This window comes from Eumetopias jubatus, unplaced genomic scaffold (assembly GCF_037043125.1).
Source record: "Eumetopias jubatus isolate StellerSeaLion01/CBP00866 unplaced genomic scaffold, mEumJub1_p1.0 scaffold_11, whole genome shotgun sequence".
Taxonomy (NCBI): Eukaryota; Metazoa; Chordata; class Mammalia; order Carnivora; family Otariidae; genus Eumetopias; species Eumetopias jubatus.
The window spans coordinates 16,665,461-16,676,494 of NW_028274817.1; the positions used below are offsets into that span (position 1 = coordinate 16,665,461).

Here is an 11,034-nt window from a genome sequence, read left to right on the forward strand (position 1 = left end):
ATGGCTCTGCTGAGACAGGAGGTGTCAGCAAGGGCTGGAAAGCTTTACTTATATCCTAACCCAAACAAACAGACTCATAGGGACCAGAATCTCTTGGGAGGGTGTGGGCATGAACCAAAACTTTAAAAGCCATTGATGAAGTTCAGGGCTCACATAGGTCCTTGCACTCAAAAAGGCCCAGCACTAGTTTTAATGTTCCACTACCACCACTTTAAAATTCTTGAGAAAAAATTTTTTTTTAAAGATTGATTGATTGATTGATTTTAGGGAGAGAGCGTGCATGGTGTAAATAGTCCCACCACAGCTGATTTCCAGCTACCACTGTGATGTCCCCAAACCCACAGTTGGGAAGAGATGTTTCCAGCTGGCTCTCCCGAGCTGGCATGAGCTGTGACATAGCTCGAATGTCAAATGAATGAATGAACGAGTGACTCTAAGAATACATGGATGTTTCTGTAACTCAGGATCCATAACTCTAAACAGCTATTCTTATGAGTAACCCTATTCATAAACACTTCTTCATTTCTTGGCCTATTTCCCGATCCAACAACAATCACAACCACAAAACATGTCTGAAAATCGTGAAGGTTTCTGGGTTGTAGAGCTGCTGATGTCAGAGATGGACACTACTTTGGGGTCCAGAAGGGATTTGAGTGCAAAGGTTAAAGGACAAATTAATTTATAAAATCCTCATTCTCTGATAGCATAACCACAATAGATTCTTGCATAGCAAATTGTTTCCTGGCGGCCGTCGCTCGCCAACGCCAGCGCTGCCTCTAGCTTGCCGAGCTCCAGCCCAAGGAGAAGGGGGGTAAGTAAGGGAGTTTCTGTACCATGGCTCGTACAAAGCAGACTGCCCGCAAATCGACGGGTGCTAAAGCACCGAGGAAGCACCTGGCTACAAAAGCCGCTCGCAAGAGTGCGCCCTCTACTGGAGGGGTGAAGGAACATCATCGTTACAGGCCTGGTACTGTGGCACTCCGTGAAATAAGACGTTATCAGAAGTCCACCGAACTTCTGATCCGCGAACCTCCTTTCCAGCTTCTGGTGCGAGAAATTGCTCAGGACTTCAAAACAGATCTGCGCTTCCAGAGTGCGCCTATTGGTGCTTTGCAGGAGGCAAGCGAGGCCTAGCTGGTGGGCCTCCTTGAAGACACCAACCTGTGTGCTATCCATGCCAAACGTGTCACAATTATGCCAAAAGACATCCAGCTAGTGCGCCGCATACGTGGAGAACGTGCTTAAGAATCCGCTATGATGGAAAACATTTCATTCTTTAAAAAAAAAAAAATTTCTCTTCTTCCTGTTATTGGTAGTTCTGAACGTTAGATATTTTTTTTCCATGGGGTCAAAAGGTACCTAAGTATGTGATTGCAAGTGGAAAAATAGGGGACAGAAATCAGGTATTGGCAGGTTTTCCATTGTCATTTGTGTGTGAATTTTTAATATAAATGCGGGGACATAAAGCATTAATGCAAGTCAAAATGTTTCAGTGAACACGTTTCAGCAGTTCAACTTTATAACAATTATAAATAAACCTGTTAAATTTTTCTGGACAATGCCAGCATTTGGATTTTTTTAAAACAAGTAAATTTCTTATTGACGGCAACTAAATGGTGTTTGTAGCATTTTTATCATACAGTAGATCCATCCATTCACTGTACTTTTCTAACTGAGTTGTCCTACATGCAAGTACATGTTTTTAATGTTGTCTGTCTTCTGTGCTGTTCCTGTAAGTTTGCTATTAAAATAAAAAAAAAAAAAAATTATTTCCTGGCTTTCACCTCATGGTTCTGAAGGCGTTCACACATTAGCACTGAATTCACACCACTTGTACTTGGTGGCTGAGGGACATTTTCCAATAGTAAATCATTCATATTATTCTTAAATCTGTGAATATGTAGGTCTAGATACAATGTGTGTAGGGTGATTCCAACGGGCATTGAATACTAGAATTGCAGATAGTTTTCTTTCTATAAACATATGTAGTAAGATTGAACCAAAGGACAACTGAGCTCTAGTAAAATAACAAATATTATTTAATTGTTATTATTATTGATTTAATTTAGCTTAAAGTTTTAATACTATTTGTCATTTGTAGTTTGCCTTTTTAAAAATTTTGAGTACTTTAGAAAAATAACTTTTTTGAAAGCAGGAAAATATTTTAAAGAATTTGTACATGTATTTTATTTTTTGATTAAAATGTGTTTAAATTTTATGTATTTAATACAATTACATTTTATTTTTTAATCCTTTGGCAGGGGTTGACAAACTATGACCCACAGGCAAACCGCCTATTTTTGTAAATAAAGTTTTTTAAAAGACGATTTATTTATTTACTTATTTATTTGAGAGCGTAAGTGAGACAGAGAGAGAGAGAGAGAGAGAACATGAGTGGGGGGGAAGGGGCAGAGAGAGAAGCAGACTCCTTGATGATCGGGGAGACCGACATGGGAACCCCGGGATCATGACCTGAGCTGAAGGCAGATGCTTAACCGACTGAGCCACCCGGGCGCCCCAATGAAGTTTTATTACAACACAACCACACACACACCCCCTTTTTTTTTTTTGCATATTGTCTATCAGAACATTGGGCTACAATGGCAGTTGAGTAGTTAAGATAGACCTTACAGTCTGCAAAGCCTCACATTTTTATTATCTGGCCCTTAACAGAAAAATTTTGCTGACACCTGCTTTTTTTTTTTAAGTTTTATTTTTATTTAAGTAATCTCTACACCCTACATGGGGTTGGAAATTACGACCCTGAAATCAAGAATCGCATGGTCTTCTGATGGAGCCAGCCAGGTGCCCCGGCTGATCCCTACTTTAGTTCATAACTGACAATTCCACAAGTTATTTGAAGGATCTTGATTATAACAACATATAATACAAATGGATTTCACTGTAATAAAAGCAAGAAAAATAAGTTTTATGGAATAAATACAAGATAAAATTCCCAATCATGTATGTCCTTATTATTCATCTAAATATTGTTGGCCCATCAAAAGAATAACCAGGGGCGCCTGGCTGACTCAGTTGGTAGAGCATGCGACTCCCGATCTCAGGGTCATGAGTTTCAGCCCCACCTTGGGAGTGGAGCCTACTTAAAAAAAAAAAAGAAGAATATCCAGACATGCATAATCACAATTAAATTTAGTCGTTGAATTTTTGCTTTCAAAAGTATAAAAAATCACTTGATACACATTCATTGATTTTGTTGTTATAAAGGTATAGTTGTCAAAGTAAGAGATGGAACATAGAATATATTTTAATAATTTGTTGCCTTGACTTATGATTTTTAATTATTAGGCGTATGGTATAGGGGCCTCTGTTAGTACTCTTGCTCTGGGTCCCTCAAATGTTAGGGGGTGCAAGGAGAGGCTTGCTGAGGGTGTCAACAATTGGCTGTCAGGAGCCAGTTTTTAGCCAACTGGGGTCTTGTGCTCTGAGCAGTCTCTGAGAAATTTTGCCAATGCCTGATGAGATTAGCAGAGCCTACCTCCCTGCCGTCACCGCAGGGCATTGACACAGAACCCGGTACAGCAGCTGCTATGGATTGAGTGGTGTCCCCTCAAAATTCATATATTGCAGCCCTAACCCCCAGTGTGGCTGGATTTGGAGACAGGCCTTTCAGGAGGTCAAGAGGCTAAGTGAGGCTGTAATGATGGGGTTCTAATCCTGTAGGACTATGGCCTTGTAAGAAAAGATCTCTCTCTCTCTCTCTCTCTCTCTCTTTCTCCTTCTCTCCCTCCCTGCCTCTCTCCTCCCCACCTCCTGCCTTGTAAGGACATAGTGAGAAGGTAGCCATCTGCAAGATGGGAAGAGAGCTATCGCCAGAAATCAATCTTGCCAGAACCTTGATCCTGAACTTTCCAACTCCAGAACTGTGAGAAAATAAATTTCTGTTGTTTAAGCCCCTCCCCCCACCAGTCTATGTTATGCTGTTACACCGCGAGAGCAGAGCCACGGGGGGAAGGTGTGGAAGAGCGGAGAAGCAAGCCTGAGGAGGGAGAACCTGCACAGCCTGGTCATTAGCCCACTTGGTGAGTGGGGGGCAATTGCATCTAGAGGTGGGAGGGAGAGGCTGACACTGAGGCTCTGCTACTTCTAGGCTTTGTCTACTCCCTCTAGTTCTCTTTCAAATTGGCAACGTAGGTAGCCTCCAGAGTGAGGTGTAGATTGTGGCCTTAGTCTACTGATTGTCCCACAGCCCGACAAATAAATGCTATTGTATGTTATTAACTCCTTTTCTTCTTCATCTCCAAGCCATTCCTCCAGGAAGCCTTAGGGCAGGTATTTGGGCAGAGAGAGGAAAACAGATTCCTCCACAGCGAGTTTGTTGACCAGAAGATGAAGAAATAATCCTTGCAGGAGCCCAGATCCAGCTTTTCCTTGTGGGACAATGGCTGGGAAGAAATGATAGATGGATGGCCCTACGGGGGCCAACGCATCTGCTTCTCATCAGTTCCCCTTTGGGTGGCTGGAGGCTCCTGGCTCGCCATCAGGGCATGTCTACCCAGCAACCATTTGTGGCCTAGAAGCAAGATGAGTATGTTTGATTATTTTCAAAGCAGAAGGAGAGAGCAGTGGTGGAGCCTAATTCGTGGTTGCGGTGGGAAGAAACTGGGTCAGAATCTCGGTGGGGAGACCTTGGTTCCCTGAGAGGAGAAATATGGCCGGGGGTGGGGGCAGCACAGGGAGCTATTGTTTTCTTCATGCACAGTCTCTCGAAGAAACATCTTTCCAACCACAAGTTGACCTGTCTGCAGTTAAAACCTTGAGAATGAAACACTAGAGTATTCCATGTGAAAGCAGGACCGTGATACCCATAAGACAGGGAAGCCAGGTAATCACAATGAACAATGAGCTACCAGTGGACAATAAGATGGCTATGATTAAACAAACGAGGTAAACAGAAAATAACAAGTGTTGGCAAGGATGTGGTGAACCCTTACTGGCGGCATGAATATAAACTGATTAGCTGCTCTGGAAAACAGTCGGGTGGTTCCTCAAAAAGTTAAGATTAGAATTACCATATGATCCAGCAGTTCCACTTCTGGGTATGTAGCCAAGAGAACCAAAAGCTGGGACTCAAACAGGTATTCGTACAGGCATGTTCACAACAGCATTACTCACGAGAGCCAAAACATGGAAGCGGCCCAAGTGGCCATCAACAGATGAATGGATAAATGAAATGTGCTCTAGGCATACAATGGATTGTTATTCAGCCTTAAAAAGGAAGAAAATTCTGATATACACTAAAACATGGATGAACCTTGAAGCTATTATGTTAAAATAAACCAGTGACGAAAGGACAAATACTATAGGATTCCGCTTATATGAGGTACAGAGAGGAGTGGATTTCATAGAGATGGAAAGTAGCATGGTGGTTGCCAGGAGCTGAGGGGAATGGGAATGGGGAGTGGGCACCAAGTTCCCGTTTTGCAAGATGGAGAACGTTCTGTGAATGGATGACGGCTTTTGTTGCACAACAATGTGAATGTACTTAATGTCTCTGAGCTTAAAAAATATTTAATATTATTAATGATATTTAATATTAAAAGTATCTTAAAATAATTAAAATGGGAAATTTTATGTTCTATATCTTTCACCATGATTTTCTCAAATTAAAGGAGAAAAAGAGAGGGCAGGCAGAGGGAGGTACCTTTTTCCCATGCCATGCCATTCCTCGGCTGGCTTCTCTGGATGTCAGAGTTGGACCCTGACTACAGTCACCTGTGGAGCCTTTAAAAATAACAAAGGTTATGAAATCAGAATTTCTGGATTCTGGGTCCCTGGGCATGGATGTTTTTTGGTCTTTTCTTTTTTTTTTTTAAGATTTTATTTATTTATTTGAGAGAGAGAGAGAATGAGAGATACAGAGCACGAGAAGGAAGAGGGTCAGAGGGAGAAGCAGACTCCCTGCTGAGCGGGGAGCCCAATGCGGGACTCAATCCCGGGACTCCAGGATCATGACCTGAGCCGAAGGCAGTCGCTTAACCAACTGAGCCACCCAGGCGCCCGGTCTTTTCTTTTTAAGTAGGCTCTGCCGGGGAGCCCAACATGGGGCTTGAACTCATGTGTAAAATACCCATGACATAAAGGTTACCGTTTGAAACCATTTAATTTTTTTTTAAGATTTTATTTATTTATTCGACAGAGAGAGAGAAAAAGCACAAGCAGGGGGAGCTACAGGCAGAGGGAGAGGGAGAAGCAGGCTCCCCGCTGAGCAGGGAGCCTGATGTGGGGCTCGATCCCAGGACCCCAGGATCATGACCTGAGCCAAAGGCAAGCACTTAACCCACTGAGCGACCCAGGCACCCCTAAACCATTTTAAAGTACAATTTAACCACACAGAGTACGTTTGTGATGTGTGAAGCTATACACCACCACCTAGTTCTAGAACTTTTCCATTATCTCAGAAGCAGACCAGACACCCATTAGAAGCTACTCCCCATTCACCCCTCCCCCGGTCTTTGGCAACCCCCATTCTACTTTCTGTCTCTGTCAAATTTGCCTATGCTAGATATTTCATATATGTGGAATCATAGAATATGTGTCTTTTGTGTCTGGCTTATTTCACTCAGCACATTTCCAAGGCTTGTCCATATCGTGGCATGGATCACTACTTCGTTCTTTTTTATGGCATCATCATATTCTGTTGTGTGGATAGACCACGTTTTGTTTATCCATTCATCTGCTGACGGACACTTGGGTTGCTTCCACTTTTTGGCTATTGGGAATAATATCGCCGTGAACATGGACGTGCAAGTCTCTGTTCAAGTCTCTGCTTCCAATTCTCTTGGGTATATACCTCAGGGGGGAGTGGCTGGCCCACAGAGCAACTCTACAGCAAACGTTTTGAAGGTCCACCATTTCACCTTCTCACCAGCAACGTAGGAGGGGTCTAAGGGATGGCCGCAATTCATCCTAGGAGGAGAGAGAACACTGCCAAGGTCCCTTGTCTTTAGAGAAGGCACTGGCTGGTACTGGCTGGTACTTATTCTTTTTTCTTTTTTTTTTTTAAAGATTTTATTTATTTATTTGAGAGAGAGAGAATGAGAGATAGAGAGCACGAGAGGGAAGAGGGTCAGAGGGAGAAGCAGACTCCCTGCCGAGCAGGGAGCCCGATGCGGGACTCGATCCCGGGACTCCAGGATCATGACCTGAGCCGAAGGCAGTCGCTTAACCAACTGAGCCACCCAGGCGCCCGGCTGGTACTTATTCTTGAGCCACTTCTCCTTGGGTCCTGTCTTTATGCTTTTTAAAATCGCGTTGAGAAATAAATCCCCTCCTCTTTTGAAACTAAGTCTTACTGTGGCAGTCCAACCTTGGAAGCCTTTCAATCCCTAAAAGAGCTTTGAGGAACCCCCAGGCACTGAGAAGGCTGCTTGGCACCTCCTGGGGTCCTGTCACAGAGCTCCACTTGCCCTCAAGGAGAGGGCGGGTGCTCCCCTGGTGTTCAGCCCTTAGCGCAGCCTCCCTTTGGCACTGGCGCCATGTGCATCTGAGTGAGCAGTCTCCAGAGGCCCGGAGTGAAGCCTTCCCAGCCAAGCAGGGAGGCTGCCTCAGATAGTACCTCCTCCTGCCTTCTGGCCTCCTAATATGCTTCACATTAAAATACCCATTTTGGCTTTGCCTTTGAGTCAGTTCTCAGGGGAGCAATAAAAGATGAGCTGTTAACATATGGCCCATGGAAATGTTGAGGACGGAGAAATGACTATAATTCACTCAATTTAGGCCTTTTCGGCACTTTTCCCACACACCAGCATTGCCTGCGGTGATAAGCATCCTAATCCCTTCCCTCTCTTGGTCTCAGTTTCCCTATCTACTAAAACAAGCAGGGACTCTCCAAGAAGCACGTCCAACTCTAAACGCTGCATGATTAACATGCAGACAGAGCCTGGCTCTAACAAACTCCGGGCATCCGCTCGGTGCGGTAGGGTGGTAGGCAATACTTTGGGAGATATTTTCTTTCCCTGGGTGAAATGGTATGAAATCAATTTCTTTTATAATGATACCAGTCTCAAACCCTCCAAAATAGAGCTCCACCCTTGGATCTGTTGTAGGATAAGGTTTTATTTGCAGAATTTTAGTGTGACCTTTTCTGAGGCAGAACATTGTGTTGGGGGGTGGGGTGGGGGAGTGGTAAATGGGGGTGGGAAATGCTGGATTGTGATTAACCAGATAATGAACCCCGTCTGCTTTTAATCAGCCCCTTCCTGTTCTCCCAGACCTCTAAACTTTTAATATTAATGGAAACAGATTTGAATTCTGGAAAGAGCTATTCTGGAAAATAATTGGATATTTACTGGGTGAAAAGTGAAATTGTGCAGGCATTTCATAGGGTTTGGTATTTGACAGGTGCCATTTTTCTTTCCAATGTCTTGCATACCTCTGTTTTATAAACCAATATGGATAGTGGCATAAAAAGATTACAGGTTACATGGTGGTGAGGCCTGGGAATATGTTCAAGGGGTTGGGGGTTGGTGGGCAGAGAGAGAGAACTTCAACTGGGGATAAAGTTGAAGTGCTGGAATTAGTAGGGGAGAATTATTGGAAGGCAAAGAATGATGGGTCTTTAAAAGAAATAGAGCCGTGTTCATAAATGGGGATTGTGCCCAGAGAGAGAGAGAGAGAGAGAGAGAGAGAGAGATATGTTACCTATGGAACTTACCTCTGGAAGTCTGACTCCATCTAGGAAAGTAATGACTCCCTTGGTTTCCAAAAGGACTTTGTAGTTACATGAAGTAGGAAGGCACTAGAAGGGAGAGGGGAACTTTTATTGAAACAAAGGGCAGACCTCTCCAGGGTTTTAGGCAAGCAGAACAAGCTCTAGGCAGATCTGCTAAGAAGTGAAGAAGGAGGGCTGCCCCAGTGGGTTGACCCAGCCCCCTTGGGTTCTTTGCAAAGAACTGCAATTACTACTGCTGGAAGCATCACCACCCCCACGTGTTTCTCCTTCAACAGTCTGGCCCTAGTGTGGACAAAGCACTTCTTTAAAGAATTCCTCTAGATGCAGTTGGATCAGGCAGATACGTTTACGAATTATTTTGCTCTCCACGAAGGAGAGAACCCAAAGGGATACTTCACAGAGAGTACAAGCAGGCTTCCTGCGTCGATATTTTCCTGATACTGCCATAATTTACTTGTAGTCTCAGATAACTGGGACTTTACCAGAATCTTAGCTGCTTTTTGGTCCTACTGGCTCCCTGATAGTCTCCACAGGGTGGTCGCCATCTTATTTCCCACACGGAGAGTGGGAGCACCTGGTCATCTTTTCCTTTCCGGGCTTGTTTTCACAGCCTTATTTTTTTCTCCCTCAAATTGCTGGTTCTGGTTTTCAAGCTGTAGGATGCTCCTCATTTTCCAGCGATTGGCAGGATGAGGTGTGTCTTTCATCTGTGGGTGCAATGTTGGTCATAGGCAAGGCTGGGCAGGAAAGTCTGGATGGCTCAGTGCACATTGAGCCACTGCTTGGAGAACAATGGAGCCTTACACCCACTGATGAAGTAGCATATTTAGGTTTTAAGGGAGTCAGAATTACTTTGCAGGACTTTATTCATGTCCTTTAGGGAGGACACTATAGGAGGCTTAGGGGAGTATCCCAACCATAAAAAAGGCTTTCTTCCGTGAAGGAGTCTTGGATGGCCATATGTGTCATTCAGTCTTTTCAAATATTTTTAGGTGATTAGTTGGAGCAAAAGATGAAATGTTTTAGCTTCTGCAAATTCATGAAGAATACGGTGCATTTTCAGCTTATCCTGGAAACTAGGTCTTTTAGACCACTATTCTTGCAGATGTGGAAATTGAGGCCAATATAGAGGAAAGAACTTGTCAAAGTCACTCCGTAAATCACCAAGAGTCAGGACTAGCCTCCAGGCGGCTTGAGCATGAGGGCAGTGCACTGCCAAGTAATGAACTTTGGGGGACCAAATTAAGGCAATAGAATTAAGCTATTGGCTTAACACAGAGATCAAACCCAGGACCAAGGACATCAAAATATTGCTTTCAAATCTATGATTCTAAAGGGACCCGACTGGTACAGGAACCCTGAGCAAGAAAAGCTCTTTTCATTCCTGTTTCAGTCTCATCACCTAGTCTCCCCCAGTTATAGCCAAAAGCTAGTCCCTGCTGGAAAATTTCTGTTATTTTCTCCTCCAATTGTTGCTTCCACTCCTCTAAACTTATACCGGACACTGTGTTCATTCCATAAAATTCACAGAAGGTATGTCTGGAGTGAATTGGGCTGGGGTTGAAAAGGAGAGGACAGAGAGGGAGAGGCTGGGTTTCCTTGAATCCATGGGCCAAGCTCAACCCAGCCAAATGCAACAGCTTGGGCTATATTTTCCGTGTGCTCATCTTCAATACACTATCCAGAGAGACCTGATGTTGACCAGATCCTCTCTGAGGACCACCTCCCCTAGTCTGCAACTTTCTCACTCTGCCAAAACCCAGCTGAAGAAACCACTGCCCATTTTTAGTTGGAATAATAATACAGTTTATCTATGTGCCAATGATTCGCTTTGTGGAACATCTATGGCAACTTTTTTTATTGAGGTGAAATTCACATAGCATGACATTAACCATTTTCAGCAAACAACGCAGTGGCATTTAGTATATTCGTGATGTTGAGTAACTACTACCCTTATCTAGTTGCAGAACATTTTCATCGCCCCATTCCCCTCTTTCCCTGTCCCTGGCAACCACCAATCTTCATTCTTTCTCTATTACTTTACCTATTCTGGATATTGCATATAAAATGAATAATACAATATATGATCTTTGGTGTCTGGCTTCTTTCACTGAGCATAATGTCTCTAAATTTCATCCAAGTGGTAGCATGGATCAATACTTCATTCCTTTTTATGGCCGAATAATATTTCATCATTTGGGTATTCCACAGTGTGTTTATTCAGTCATTCATTGACAGGCCTTTGGGCTATTTCCACCTTTGGCTACTGTAAATAGTGCTCTTATGAATATGTGTGTACATGTATTTGCTTCAGTAGCTGTTTTCAATTCTTTGAGGTA

At 43.5% G+C, this 11,034-nt stretch overlaps 1 pseudogene; it reads left to right on the plus strand.

Moving 5' to 3' along the window:
- The first annotated feature begins 762 nt into the window (after positions 1-762).
- On the plus strand, positions 763-1,614 carry LOC114203277 (histone H3.3A-like; annotated as a pseudogene).
- Positions 1,615-11,034: the final 9,420 nt, after the last annotated feature.